General features: G+C 44.8%; 1 protein-coding gene across 1 annotated transcript in view; it reads left to right on the top strand.

The window, feature by feature from the left end:
• Window positions 1–16,546, top strand: part of SLC4A9 (solute carrier family 4 member 9) — a 1,068,229-nt gene that overhangs the window by 822,897 nt on the left and 228,786 nt on the right.

The raw sequence follows: 16,546 nt of genomic DNA on the forward strand, positions 1-16,546 counted from the left end.
CAATGACCTCTCCCAAGCCACTATCCAACACAGGAAAAATCTGCTTACAGTAACAAAGGCATTGAGGAATCACAGCATTATTTACCGCTGGGGGACTCCTTCTAAGCTCATAGCGTCTTACCAAGGCAAGGATTTCCATATCTTTGGCCTGGACTCTGGCCTCAAATATCTTAAAGAATGGGGTATTCTACCTGAAGAAGTCCGACCTCCGGACAAGAGAGGATCTATGAAGTTACGCCATGCCTGATGCGGCATCACTTCTTCCCCCGCACCTTGGATTAGGCACTCCTCTGCATAATCCTTTTGCTGCTACAGCGGTTGATGGATCCATGTCACGGCTGTAACATCCGCTAGTTCAGATCTTTCTGCTCCTACCTTTCCCCCATACCATGAGTAGATCCCTCTACTCCCTGAACTTTGGGACTGACCAGGGTTCTTTCCTAATCTCACATGTTGGTTCTATGTTTTTTTGTTTCTGTTATCTCCCCTATTTGCCCTTTGTCTCCCCTCATTTGCCTCACATGTGATTGACGGTCTCTATGCACTGACCAACTGGACTGTTCCTCTACTTCGTGTTGTACTGGATGTCCCTCCGTCCTGGAGATCGTCACTGAGGTCCTACCAGAAGCCAAAGTATTGCTGTATTACCACGCAAGTGTTATTTTACTGTGTTTTTAGCTTGTCTTTTCTATTTCCATGACTATTAAGTTTGTATCGTTAAACGTTAAGGGTCTGAACAGTCCCTTTAAAATGCAAAATGATGTGGTCGGAAGCTCGGAAATCACATGCAGATGTATTATGCGTGCAGGGAACGCATTTCCACGCTTCCAAAGCACCTAAGTGTTCGAATGCACTGTTCCTCCATATTTTCTTTGCAAATGCTGAAGCTAAACGCAATGGTGTATTTATCGCAATTAAAGACACGGTTGCTTTTACTCTTCACGAGGTTATTACTGATACTCATGGGAGGTATGTAATTTTGATTTGCACTCTGAATAATGTGCTCTATACTCTCACTGCAGTGTATGCTCCCAATCAAGGGCAATTACGGTTTTTGAGTAGGCTTTTCAGGAAAGTTAAAACCATTCGTAAGGGCATATGTTTGATAATGGGCGATTTTAATTCAGTTGTAGACCCCTCCATGGACTGTACTTCTTCCCCTCGGACACACAAAACGACTCTACAATCCCTTCTCCATTCGGAATCCCTCCACGACGTCTGGTGTTGTTTACACCCAGGCGAAAAACATTTCACCTTCTTTTCTAATCCGCATAAAACGTATTCAAGAATAGATATGCTGCTGACTGACCTTCCGTCCCTGTATCAGGTATCTAATGTCTCCATAGGCACAATCACGTGGTCTGACCACGCCCCCTTATCTATTGAGGTTCAGGAATCCCACAATATGGCTTTGGTGTGCCTCTGGCGCAATAATACTTGTCTATTTGATTCCAAGTTGCATGCAGAACAATTGAAACGTAGCTTAGATGAGTTTTTTTAGGTTAATTCAACCCCGGACGTTTCATCTCCTCTCCTCTGGTGTACGCACAAGACGTACATTAGAGGAATCCTCCTACAAATGGCCTCTAAAGCTAAGAAACAAAAATTGGCCTCCATCTCAGAGATTACAAAGAGTATTAATGAGCTGGAAGCACAAAATAAGCTGCATACCACCCCTCAAATATCCGAAACACTACAGCATTGTAGATTAACCCTTAAGCGACTGTTACTCTCAGACTATGATAAACACCTGCGTTACCTTAAGTCCAGTTCTTATTTATACAATAATAAGGTGGGGAAAAAATTAGCTAGGCTGATTCAGCGTAAACAGGCTAAAGCAAGGATAGCTCATATCCTAGACCCCAATACAGGTCTTAAAGTCCACCACCCGGCTCAAATAGCTAATGCTTTTAAAGAATATTACCAGTCGCTGTATGATTTAAAAGATGACCCTGCCACTTTTCAACCCACGCAGGCTGGTATATCTACGTTCCTGTCTTCTGTGTCACTCCCCTCGGTCCCCTCACCGGTCCTGACAACACTCAATGCACCTATTACTCTGAAAGAAGTACAATCAACCGTGCGCTCATTAGCGCCTAACAAATCCCTAGGTATCAACGGGCTTTCAGCTGAATACTACAAGACTTTTAGTGACACTTTATCCCCTAAATTAGTAGATCTCTTTAATGATATCGGCAAGGAAGGCAACATACCTACTGAAATGCTCAAGCTATTGTCACGCTCCCCAAGCCGGGAATGGACCCCACCTCCCCTCAGAATTTTCGGCCCATCTCGCTATTGAATTCGGATTTGAAATTATATGCCAAAATTATAGCAAATAGATTAGCTGACATTACTCCCTCCTTAATAGCTCCTGACCAAGTCGGGTTCGTTAAAGGCAGACAAGCTCCCTATGGTACTCGCAGGATTCTAAATTTGATCCACAAAGCCTCCATGGACAAATTGCCCTCGGTCCTTTTGGCACTAGACGCCGAAAAGGCTTTTGATAGGGTCCATTGGGGATACCTTAAAGCGACACTCCAGAAATTTGGTTTTGGAGGTTTTATTTTAACATCCATCCTGGCCCTATACACCTCACCTTCTGCCCAAGTATTCACATCGGCGGCCCTCTCGGAGGTGTTCTCTATAACGAATGGCACCAGACAGGGATGCCCTTTATCCCCTATCATTTTTACGTTGGTCATGGAACCCTTTGCGGAGGCTATCAGGGCCAATGTGTCCATCTCTGGTATCTCCACAGTGACCCACTCGCACAAAATTGGCCTATTTGCCGACAATGTGCTCTTGACGGTAAGGGGAGATAGGGCTTCCCTGGCTGGTGTGAATTCTGTCATTACAGCATTTGGGAACGTCTCGTACTATAAAATCAATCCATCCAAATGTCAGATTCTTCCGCTAAATGTTTCAACGCGACTCAAACAATCTCTGCAACAGATTTTACCTGGTAATTGGGATTTACCTAGTGTTCAATATCTTGGTATTCAATTACCACGGCAAATTAGTTCCTTGTATGATGTCAATTTTAAGCCATTATTGCAGTCCATCAAATCGGAAAGCCTTTCTCTTTCTAAACATGATATTTCCTGGCTGGGTCGCATTGCAACATTCAAAATGGTACTTTTACCTAAAATTTTGTACTTCTTTAGGACCATTCCGATTCTCTTACCCGCCACCTTCTATATGCATTTAAATGTTATCATTAGATCATTCATCTGGAAGGGCACTAAACCAAGAATGTCGTTCAATTTATTATGTAAACATAAGTCTCAGGGGGGTATGGGTTTGCCTGTCATGCAAGCTTATCATGATGCAGCGCTACTAGATCAAATTCAAGCTTGGACCCTTCCCAAGCACGATAAATACTGGGTAACCATTGAAATAGATTCAATACCGGGGGGGGGGGGGGTACTTTAAGTCCCTATTATTAGCAGCGATTACAGGAGCCAAAATATCCATACCGGACCATCCTTTTATATATACCTCTATTGCAGCGTGGCAAAATCTACACAGACAGACGACGGTTAAAGTACCTATTCGACTTGACAAACTCCCACTGTATGTTTTTGCACATCTGATCCCAGACCTGCCTATAGACCTTTGGGTGAAGGAGGAATATGATTCTCTTTCAGAGTTACCCAAGAAGGCTACGCCTCTGATGACTTTTCATATGTATCGTATACTCCATTTTACTAACACATTGCCCTCAAAAACCATTTATGCACCTCAGGAGGCGTGGACTGTGTATCAAGGGGATCATATTCAGAAAGGTGGTATTTCTAAATTCTATAATCTTGTTACTCTCCCTAATCATACACTGCGCTCTAAGGCCTTGACTAAATGGGAGCAGGATTTGGGACGAGCCTTCTCGGACAGGGAATGGAGCAGCGCTCTCCACCAGATTTTTTAGGCATCACACTGTGTATTGCACTGGGAAAATGTATTTAAGCTTACTTATAGATGGTACTTGACTCTGGCCAGATTAGCATTAATGTACCCCGGTACATCTAATCTGTGCTGGAGGCAATGTGGTCACACGGGAAGTTTGCTACATATCATGTGGCAATGTAAATCTGTAATAAGTTTCTGGAGATCGGTGTTTAAACTATTCGCAACGGTCACAGGTTGTATATTGCAACCCTCACCGGCCCTTGCCCTGTTGGGCCTGGAAATAGATAAAGTCCCTGTCATGTTTCTTACACTGCTGCTGAACATCTTCATTGCAGCGAGATTGACTATTCTTAGTAGCTGGAAAATGGACAAGGCCCCTGCTATAGCAGAGGTCGTGTCCCGAGTTCACCTCCACTTCTCCCATGAGTATGCATTTGCAAAGACGAATGGTAGTGTTAGAATGTTTGAGCGGAACTGGAGCTCGTGGAACATAAAATATAATCTGTTATAATCTTTTGTGGTAAGGTGACCCCTTCGGGTAGATAATTGAGGCCCCCCCCCTCTTACACCCCCCCCCCCCCAATTCCACCCTTCTTTTGTGGACTCTGCTGGGTTCCTCTGGGAATCGGGTTTTCTTCCCCTCCCTATACCACCAGTTAAGGTTTACATTGTTCGAGAAGGCAGTTCGTCCAAGCCTTCTATTTACTATCCATACATATGGCTCTAAATCCTTCTTCCCGTGATTATTATAGTTCTGTGAGTTGATGTACTTAACTTTGTGTATCTGTGTTAAGGCTAAATCTTGCTACTGTATTGTATTTTTGGAACATAGTTACCTTTGCTGCATGGATATGGCTATATGTATGCCTGTTTGTTTATTTTTTCAATAAAAAAATGTAAAGTTAAAAAAATAAAATAAAAAGAACAAAGAACAAAACCATTAAAACATGGGGTGTCAGGAGGGCACACACTGGGGTGGGGGGGTTGGGAGGGCATACCATGGGGTGTCAGGAGAGAACACACTGGGGGGAGGTGTTGGGAGGGCATACCTTGGGGTGTCAGGAGGGCACACACTGGGGGGGTTGAGAGGACATACCATGGGGTGTCAGGAGGGAACACACTGGGGCAAGGTGTTGGGAGGGCATACCATGGGGTATCAGGAGGGCACACACCAGGGGGCATTCACAATGCTTTATTGAGCTAAATGAAAAGGACATGCATTTCCATTTGTCAGCTAACAGCACCTCTATTCTAAGCAGCAGTAACTCAGCAGACTTAGCATAGAGGTGTTTGTAAACTAATCCACCATGTACAGCTAGCTGAGCCTACCTCCAGGAACATTCACTCGGCTCCCTCTGCTCAGCTGCTCACACTTCCCTCTTTCAGGCGGGCGCAATCTCCATGGTCAGGTACATCCCCATCCCGCCCACTCAAGCAGCAAGCAACCTGCAGGAGATAGGCTGGAAACCTGCTGGGGAAGGTACAGGGGGCGGAGCGTCAAGTGTCTATGTGTAATGGCTGTGAGTTGTTCCGACCACAGCTTTGATTTCCCGGGGTGCGCTCGGTCTCGCAATCAGTAATATTTTCTCGGGGGGAACAATTGCCCCGTTGCCCCCCCCCCCCCCGCCGAACTCGCGAGACTGACTCGCCGAACCCCTGGGGTTCGATCAAACCCAGGTTAAGAACCACTGTTCTAGGGTAAGGATAAACAGAAGAGGGGATAGAGGGCAGCCTTGGCGTGTATCGTTGCGTATGTGCACTGTATCCGATAAAGTGTCATAAATTTTCAATTTCGCCATGGGATTTTGATAAAGTTCGGATATTCAATTATGGTTATTTAAGCCAATATGCGAGCAGTTTGCTAATAGGAAGTCCCAGGCAACGTGATCAAAAGCGTTTTCTGCGTCAGTAGATATAAGCATTCCCTCTATCCCATCAGTTTGTGCCCTATGTATTCGATTGAGAGCCTTGGTGACATTGTCCTTGGCTTCCCTACCAGGCATAAACCCCACTTGTTCTGGTCCTATAAGTTGGGTAAGTATGGGGCGTAACCTGTTGGCCAGGGGTCAAGTCCTGGGGAAAAAAAAGGGTGGGAACTCACCCAAGATAACCACCCCTCATCTCAAACATTTAAAAAAGTGTGTGTTCGTGTATACAGTATATACCGTTTGAGGAGCGAGGGCCACTTGAGTGACTTGGTAACCGGTCATGGGCCACAATGAGCGGAGCAGGCAGATCAGATGACAGGTCCATGTCAGCATATGTAGAGCAGACACAGACACAGCCCGCTCCACTCTATGGGCCCTCCAATCTGATCTGCCCAGACAGATGGGGACGGAACCCCTTTGGTTTTTTTAAGTGGATTAAATTGGGTTCCTTCAGGTGTCCCCCCAGGCGGGAATGGCTGGTGGCTGCTAACTTATAATCAAAAAATAATTGCGCTAGGACACGAACACAGTTGAAAATAATAAAAAGTTCAGAAAGTACAAACTCTGAGCAGCTGACACAATGTCCTATTGGTAAAGGATAGTCATATAAATTCAAATAAAATAGCCGCGCTCAGAAATGATAAGGTGGCTGCTAACTGGCTGTCCTCCAGGGCTGGTACTGCTGGCTGGTACTGCTGGTGGGTAATGCTGGTGGGTACCTGCTGGCTGGTACTGCTGACGGGAAATGCTGGTGGGTACTGCTGGTGGGTACTGCTGTTGGGTACTGCTGGCAAGTACTGCTGGCTGGTACTGCTGGTGGGTACTGCAGGTGGGTACTGCTGACTGGTACTGCTAGTGGCTACTGCTGACTGGTACTGCTAGTGGCTACTGCTGGCTGGTATGGCTCTTACTGCTGGCTGGTACAGCTGGTGCGTACTGCTGACTGGTACTGCTGGCGGATACTGCTGGTGGGTACTGGTAGTGGCTACTGCTGGCTGGCACTGATGGTGGCTACTGCTGGCTGGTACTGCGAGCTGATACTGCTGGCGGGTACTGCTGGTGGGTACTATGGTGGGTTACGTATACTTTAAATTGCAAATTTCCCTTTCTATTTCTGGCCCCTCTCTATTCTTTCTTTCTTCTCTCTCGCGCTTGTTCTTTTCTCCCCCCTATCGCTCTCTCTCATTCCATCTGTCTCTTTATATCACTCTATTTCCATCTCTCTCTCTCCCTCTCTCTCTTTCTCTCTCTCTCTCTCTCTCTCTCTATATATATATATATATATAATCTTCTCTCTCTCTATATATATATATTTATATATATATTTATCTTTCTCATCTCTCTTTCCTTCCCCTCTCTTTCTTTCTCATCTCTCTCCTTCTACCTTTCTCTCTCTCTCCTTCTACCCAGGGGCAGACTAGCAACTTTTGGCCCAGTGGGCAAGTGCAACTCAAAGACCCATGGTGCAGTGACTTTGCCCCCTCTCCCACTCTCCCTCTTCCGTACCTCCTCCTGACCCCCCATCCCAGGCTAAAGCTCCGCTCCAGGTACTCTCTGTTCACTGGCTGGTTCGGGCTGGACAGAGCCAGCTGCACTGAATCTGAGGTCGCAAACTAGCCGACAGGTGCTGCCGGGGGAAGTTGGGGGGGCTCTGTCGGGGCTGGATGAAAGAGGAGAGCCTCTGGTATGGCAGGGAGCCATCCTTTGCTCGGACATGGCGTATACCATCCATGGGGGGCCTCCTGTGCTCTGTCCTTTTCCTCATCCCACCCTTGATAGAACGCCGGCGGGGACTTTTTACTCAGCTTCACCAGGAAGCCTTTAGTTTAGGCATGCCTGCGGTGCAGCCAAGGCTGGATTAAGAGCATCATCGGCCTGGTGCTGGTGGCAGTGGAGGAGCTTTAGGAGTAGCAGGGATATGGCGATATGATGTAGTTAACGTCAAATCCCAGCTCTCCTACTTACTGGACACCCTCCTGCATCTCCAAGAGCCTGTGTTGTGTGCGTCCAAACTTAAAATTGCATAACCGACAGGATGCCTGGCATTTGATTTTTCAGGCTTTTGTAAGGGTTGTGGGTCGACACGTGCCCTGAGTTGAAAGGGTACAGCCACGCAGTCTCAATACTTCACAAGCTTGAGGCCTCCCGTAGGAGCCCTGCACCAGAGTGCGCAGCTTGCCTTGGGGTGAGGTGGAAGGGCGCAGCGCAGCCGTGCATGCCTAACACTAAAAAAGCAAACTACAGGGCTTCCATTAAGACTGCCCACCCAGCACCCATTATTAATCCCACCACCCAGCCCAGGCATAGAGTTGTCACCTTTTCGTCAAGCCAAACTCTAACACTTTAGTGGCGCATGGGAACTTGTTTTGTAGTATACACTATGAGAACAGTAGGTGTGGCCAAATTGTTCTAATAGTGGGAGGGGCTTAAGGGTGTGTGGTTAAATAAAACAAAAGCATTATTGTTTCCATAAAATATGCTTAGATTAGAGGTTTGTGGAGGTATGACAGTGAACACTACGTACAGAAGAGGAGTGTGGAGGGTATGCCAGTGCAGTAAGGATGCATTAAGAACAGTAAGAATGTGGAATTCTCTTCCACAAGCAGTAGTATCGGCAGGGAGCATCAATAGTTTAAAAAAAACTATTAAATGGGCACCTTAAAGACCACAACATAAAGGGATATACAATATACGGTTAACAGCAAACACACACACACATCATAGGTTGAACTGGATGGACTGATGTATTTTTTCAACCGCACAACCTATGTAACTATGTAACAGTGGGCAGTATGAAGCATATTATGGTGGGCAGTATGTAGGGGACAGGAGTGTGAAGGGTATACCGGTAATTGAGGGCAAGTGAAACCCTGTAGCTGAGCTGCACTTTTACCACCCCCTAACCACTCCCCCTTTAGCTGCAGAGGCAGCGGCTGGGTGTGTATACATATCACAGCCACAAAGGTTTGCTTTGCTTTCAGGTGAATATTTCTGATTTAACTCTTCAACTGTGCTAGTGTGGGGTTAAATCAGGCAATGAGAAGACGATACAGTGCCTCTTAACAGCTTGTTAAATGCTCTCAAAAACAGATCACTTTTCAGAGAGCACTGCTAGTGTGAAAGCACCCCAGAGGGTGATGAGCACTGCCATCTGTCTTAAAGGGCTCATTCACATTATTGCTGGTGTCAGAAGAGCAATCTGTGTTTGGATCTCTCTTTCGACTGCATTTTATTGCCTCCACACTGCCTGCTTTATCCCCTTGATCCCTATGGTTGCAGGGCAGCATTCACTTGAACAGCTCAGATTTGTCAGGCGCTAAACCTGCTAAAAAGTGGCAGGGGCTATAATTCTTACCATGCGGCGACAGCAAGCGTACACCTTTGGATGTTCCCTCTGAAGTAGTGGTTGGAGGCAGGGGTGGTAAAGTGTGACTCAAAATTTTACCACCCCCCTCCCCCAACCACTAGTGTAAATGAGCCCCACTGCAGGGACCACTGGACAGTGGCATGCACAGAACAACTGCATCAGCACTAGTTTAACACCGACCTGTAAATCATCCCCTCACAAAAATGAATCCTGCTCTCAATTTCCCCCACCCGATCCCCCCGACCCTCCCAGAGTCCCAGCCACCTTAACCTCCTTAGTGGTGATCCCGAGCGTGACTCGGGGTTGGTTTTTCATATCAGGAACGGTAACCCCCGAGTCACGCTCGGGGTGGATTGCAGAGAGCGCAGCGGTGTTCTCTTACCTTATCCTGGCGATCCAGCGATGATGTCTCATTGCTGAGATCGCCAGCCGAGAGTCCCGCCGCTCCTCCGTCCCTCCGTCGGTGTGATCACTTCCTAGTTCCGTTCCCTGCAGCAGCAATGCTGCATGGGAGCGGAACTAGGGAGGGAAATTCAAAAAAAAAAACGTTGCACAAAACACAAAACACATTTTATATTGTGTATATATATATATATATATATATATATGCATATATATATATATATATATATATATGCATGCATATATATATATATATATATATATGCATGCATATATATATATATATATATATATATATATATATATATATATATATATATGCATGCATATATATATATATATATATGCATATATATGTATATATGCATATATATATATATATATATATATATATATATATATATACACATATACCGGTATATATATATGCATATATATGTATATATGCATATATCTATATATAATATATAATGCATGAATTATAATCTAATCAATATAATTTTATTATATATATTATATATTAAATAATAAAATAATATTATTGATTCGATTATAATTCATGCGTTTGTATTTCAAATTTATCACATCTGGGATGTCTACTAGACTCTTGTTTTGGTCAGGTTTAACCACTTGCCGACTGCCTAACGCCGATCTACGTCGGCAGTCAGCCCCTCACAGGCAAAGTGACGTAGGGCTACGTCACTAGCTTGTGAGGGTCTAGGGAGCGAGCGCGCGCCCCCGGAGGCGCGCTCCCGCTCCCGCGTGGTCACGGACCCCCCCGCGCGTGTGACCCGATGTCCGCCGGTCACTCGGCGATCGGCGGGGGAGAGGGAGAATGTCAGGCAGCTTGTGTAAACAAGCCACCTGTCATTCTCCTCGCTGTAAAGACACTGATCAAACGGATCTAGTATGTAGATCCGTTGATCAGTGTCCTTACAGCTCAAGCCACAGCCAATCACAGTAGAAAGCACGCCCCTAGGGATACACACAGCCCCTCCCTCCCAAATAAAGTTAACCCCTTCACAACCAGTGTATTTTTACAGTAACAGTGCATATGTATAGCACTGATTACTGTAGAAATGTCACTGGTAACCCCAAAAGTGTCACAAATGTCAGTCAAGGGTCCGATCTGTCCGCCCCAATGTCGCAGTACCGCAAAAAAAATCGCAGATCGCCGCCATTACGCGTTAAAAAAAAAACAACAAAAATTACAAAAATCTTTCCCTTTGTTAGTAAACGCGATAACTTTTGCGCAAACCAATCAAAATACGCTTTTTGCGATTTTTTTTACCAAACATATGTAGCATAAAACAAATTGGCCGAAAATTTTAAAAAATTTTGATTTTTACTTTTTTTTTGGGGGGAATTTCATATAAAAAAATGTGAAAAATATTGTTATTTTTGCAAAATTGACGCTCTTTTTTTGTTTATAGCGCGTGATCAAAAAATCGCATAGGTGATCAAATACCACCAAAAGAAAGCTTTGTTTGTGGGAAAAAAAGGACGTCAAATTCGTTTAGGTACAGCGTTGCACGACCGCGCAATTGTCCGTTAAAGTCACGCAGTGCCGAATCGCAAAATACCCCCTGGTCAGGAAGGGGGTAAAATCTTCCGGGGCTTAAGTGGTTAAGTCAGTAATTACTAAGAATTGTAGGCCTATAATAGATAACGCCAAATTTCCATGAAAAGAATTGTACTGCTTTTGGTATGTAATTCCTGACATAATCATACCGCCAGGGAGGTTAACACCCCTTGTTGAGTCCCTGGCACACACACAAAAACAACAACTTACTATGCTGCATGCAATGCTGTTCCTTGCACAGATATCAACATAGAAGCCAGTAACATGGAGCTCCTGCCCCCACCTCCATGTCCCTTCTGCAGCCAATCAGGACAACGGCAAGATGAAGGCTCCGCCCCCATGTCCCTTCTGCAGCCAGTCAGAGCTGTCTGCAAATGGAGGTGGAGCCTCCATGTCCTATCTGAAGCACACAAGACTGACACGCAGTACTATCTGCTGAGGGGAGACATTGAAGGGAGAACGTTGAAACAGCCATGCAGTGATTATGAGGCAGGAGGAAACACACTGTACACTGTAGCTGGCACTGCGACCCCAATCATGGCCGTGGTGAGACAGCTTAGGCACAGTGATCCACTCCACAGGCTGAATAATGTGTCGGCACCAGGTGCTGGGGTTGTGTCGGGGGGACCTGGCTGCTAACGGGAACGGCGTTCCTGCTGTAGAAATAGTACAGGAACGCCGTTCCCATGCCTTCCCGCAGGACTCGAGCCCTGCTGTTGGCCAACATTTTGGCAACTAATTTAAGATCTAGATTAAGTAAGGAAATTGGTCTGTAATTGCTGCATTCTGTCTTATCTTTGTTGGGTTTAGGGATCAAAGTGATATGTGCCCCCAGAAATTCTTCAGGTATGTGTTGGGGTTCTTTAAGAGAATTAAACAGTTGAAGTAAGTGGGGGGATAGAGATGCTGCAAAGGATTTGTAGTAAAGGGCAGTAAAGCCATCGGGACCCAAACTCTTTCCCAGTTTAAGTGTGGCAATAGCCGTCAGTAGTTCCTGTTCCGTAAACGGCAATTCTAAGTGTTGTATGGTATCTTCTGAAAGTGTCGGAAGAGTGCTGTTAATTAGATAATCACATAACAGTCGTGCAGGGGCCTGAAATGCTAGCCTGGTAGAGAGCAAATGATATAAGTCTGTATAATATTTGTGAAACATGTGAACGTTTTTCGTAGTGTCGTGGGTCATATGTCCGTGCGGTTTTTAAAAGATGTATGTTGTTGCTCAGTAGCGTGTCTTGTAAAGCGTGTGAAATTTCCCAGATAATAAAATCCTTTTTGGAGGAAAAGGATCCGTTTTGCTTTTAAGTCTAATAACGATTGTACGTTTATACAGAGGTTTTGTAGTTCCATTGCTGACTGAATTGACAACGATTGTTTGTGTTGATTTTCAAGGAGCCCAATTTTGTATTTTAGGTCATTAATCGCTTTGTCCATGTCTTTCTTGCATATAGACCCCATGTTATTCAGTTCCCCCTGGACCACACATTTGTGGGCTAGCCATACCATCATGGGAGTGAGGTCATCGTCAACATTGTCTGCAAAATAATTTTGTATGACTTCCATTAGCTTCTGCTGTCTGACTTTGTCTGTCAGTAAGGAAGGGTTAAGTCTCCAGTTGGTTCGCTTATGGTGGGGCGTGGGGGATTGCAGGGTCAGTGAGATAGGTGCTTGATCTGAAAAAGTTTTTAGACCAATATGTGCTTCTAGGAGCAGTGGCAGATCCCTTGGGGTAAGAAGTAGTCAATTCTGGTGCATTTGTTGTGCAAAGCTGAAAAGTAGGAAAAGTCTCTGTCTGTAGGGTTAGCCGTGCGCCAAGTTCAACTAGAGTTAGCTCCACAAGGAGAGTTTTTATTTTATTCAATTTCTTATAGGAAAGGCAGGACTTGCCATCTGATGCATCCTGTAAAGGGTTTAGTGGGATATTAAAGTCCCCCCCTTGTAAAATGCATCTGGAGGCGAACCCCCTCAATTCTGCAAATAGGTGATTTCAAAATGTCACATGTGCAATGTTAGGGAAGTAGGAATTAGCTAAGGTAATGGGGGAGTCCCTGCCAGTGTCCTTTGAGGAAGATAAATCAGCCGTTTGGATCAGCAAGTTGATGTGTAATGTCTATACCTGCATTTCTGTGCAGCAGGATCGACACCCCTTTTGATTTTGACAGTGGGTTGGTAGCGTGAAATGCTTAAGGGTAGTGTTTGCTATATAGTTTGGGGATGGCTCCAGTTTTGAAGTGTGTTTCCTGGAGGAATACTACTGGGGTTTCACTTTGTTTAATTCCCTCAACAGAAAGACCCGTTTTTCGGGCGTATTCAAGCCCCTAACGTTGTGCGAGACTAAAAATGGTCGCTTACCCAGAGATGAACTCGACATGGTCCGTCTGCTCGCGGTAAGGTATTTTCTGTAGGAGATAAGAATGTTCAGTGGAGCAGAGTATGTGCAGAGTAAAGAATAGAAAGTTAGTAACGTAAAGGAAAACCAAAACCAATGCAATTATGAAAGAAAAAACAATGCAGGTGAGAAACTGGGCCTACACCTCTGTCTGTCAGCAGATAGCTGCTGAGAGGGAGAGATCCAGGCAAGGCCTCCTACTGGTCACCTAGAAAATAAATCAATTAGGGGGAGAATTTTATAGAGTTTGTCAAATTAGGATGATCTCAGGGAGGGCACTGCGAGTTATCGCTGAAATGCAGGAAGCGCATTATAATATCATAGCGAGACCTGGACATGACCAATGAATAAATTGGCATGTGGTGGATGGGTTTGGTGGACCAATATGAATGCAACTCATTTTTTTTTTTTTTGTAAGCCCCATATTGATGGTAAGGCCCAAAAACAATTGGAGCTCTTCTAATGTTAGGAGTCTTTATTCGAAAGGATGGGCATGATATGAGTTGGGGTTGCTCTGTGTGAACTGTTGGGCAAAAATATTTGTTTGGTCCACGATGCCTTGAAGGAACTCGTTAGGGAAAAATAATTTAAAAAATCAGAGAAAAATGTTCTGTGTTGACCTGCAAACCTGGCTGTGCTGTGAAGGGGGGGATTGTAGCTGACCCTGAGCTAGAAGGCAGTCACAATTGGTTTGCTAAGGTATCCGGAAGCTGCGTTTGGGCTCTAATTCTTTGGGGCTGGTGTGAAATTCCATTGATTGTACTGGGCCTTTCCTCCTGGGTTCTAGCGCCGTTGACGTTTGCCGATTGGCTATTGGGATGCATGGCACTGCTGGTGTCTGCCTGGTTTTCAGAGCATCTTCTTTTAGGATGGACTGCTTCCTCCTCCAATTCGGTCCCCGATGAGAAGCCTTCAAAGGGCTCAGATTCTGAACCAGATTCGGAACTGGAATTGGAATCGGACAGTGAGAGCTCCCCGCTGCTCTCATCCGTCAGGGTAAGAAATTGATATGCCTCTTCGGCAGTGAAAACTTTTTTGAACTTGCACATGGTGGCTGTATGAAGGGTGACAGGTACTCTGGTACTCTGATGGGCAGGTCACAGGCAGGTGACAGGTACTCGGGTACTGATGAGCAGGCGTCAAGTACTCAGGTACTTTGATAGGCAGGCAACAGGTACTCTGATATGCAGATGGAAGGTACTCAGGTGCTTTGATAGGCAGATGGCAGGTACTCTGATGAGCAGGTGGAAGGTACTCGGGTACTCTGATAGGCAGGGGGCAGGTACTCGGGTACTCTGATAGGCAGGGGGCAGGTATTCGGATAGGCATGTGACCAGTACTTGGGTACTCTGATGGGTAGGTGACAGGTACTCGGGTACTCTGATGGGCAGGTGATGGGTACTCAGGTACTCTGATGGGCAGGTGACAGGTACTCTGATGGGCTCACAGATAGGTAATAGGATCAGCTGGTGACAGGTGCTCTTTATTTGGTGGGGCAATCAGGGCACAGTAGAATTCACAGTAAAGTGGTAACTCACTGTTTCTAGATCTCCTCCTCACACTGGATCGGTGTGTGAGGAGGAGAACCTGGTAACAGTGAGTTACCCTCATCTTTGTTGACATTTGTGACTGGCTGTGATTGGACACAGCTGATCATGTGGTAAAAAGCCAATTTCATTGGCTCTTTATCTTGATCAGGGATGACCTCTGTCCGAGGGATGAACCTCATCCCCGATCGCCACGCTGCATTAACGGCGAGAGCGGGCGGCCATCATATGATCGATAGAATCGATGGAATGTTCCTGCCGGTGTCATTTGACTATGGCCAGGTAAGGAACTGGTTAAAAAGGCCCCTCTTCCCCATCTCAAAATGGTGGAAAAACAAGGCAATACTCCTTATCTCTGCTTCCACCTGCAATTGTCTAAAAAGTGGTTTCAGCATCCTTTATGCATTATGTTGAGAAATCACAAGTAGCTCAAATCTCACACACAAAAACAAAAAAAATCACTACTGCACTGTGCTGTAGCATTTTCTTGGAAGATGTGGGGTATTCAACATTTCCTGGGCTATGGCCCAAAGATGTTGACATGAAGGATAAAGGTAAGTATATTTTTTCTTGATGGTTTAAAAGGAGGGAGGGGACCCTTACTATACTTATTATAGAATGCAATGTCTGCTTTTAAGTATAACTGTGCCCAAACTATGGACTTTAAATAATAACATAGAAAAGGTAAATCTCCCTATTGGTGATCACAGTAAAAACATTATTTAGGTTATATCCCTTCCTCACACCATTCAAAGCAAAAAATCTAACCTTTGGTCACTTTTTAAAAAAAGTCTGTACTGACCTCTGCACTGCGGGTACTGTGTAGTTTCACTTTAGCTTCCTTTACCTTTCAAGCCTTTTAATATCTAAAACCCCAGGCAGAGGAGGGAGATTTAAATGCTAAGACCTAACTTGCAAAATGTTGAGGATAAATTGCTTAACAGTGACTGTATCTTATTTACTTAAGCCTGTTAAGAACATGCAAATATTTGAATGTCCATATCCTGGCCACAGATCTACTTTTGGCTTCTTAATTAGGGTATAGCATAATGGCAACCCCAGTGCACAATGTTTAATAACAAAATAGGAATAGTGTTCTCTAGTCTCTTCTAAAAAATATAATATATATATATATATATATACACATATACAGTATACAAAGTATATATAAATATATATATATTATAGACTTTATGATAAACCTGTTATGTGAACTACAGCATAGCATACAGTATGTTATAACTTCTTTTTGGGTTGAAACTAAGCCTTGAGCCTCCCGGTGCTATACCCTTTTCACAGTTGTCAAATGCCTTAGACTCTGTGGCCAGTAGAGGATCTGGTACTTAACAGATACATTATAAGAGTTAGGCTGGCCATACACCATACAATTTTCTTATTCAGTTTCCTTTAGATTTACCTTCAACT

This window comes from Pelophylax lessonae (genome assembly GCF_965119305.1).
Source record: "Pelophylax lessonae genome assembly, chromosome: 4".
Lineage (NCBI taxonomy): Eukaryota > Metazoa > Chordata > Amphibia > Anura > Ranidae > Pelophylax > Pelophylax lessonae.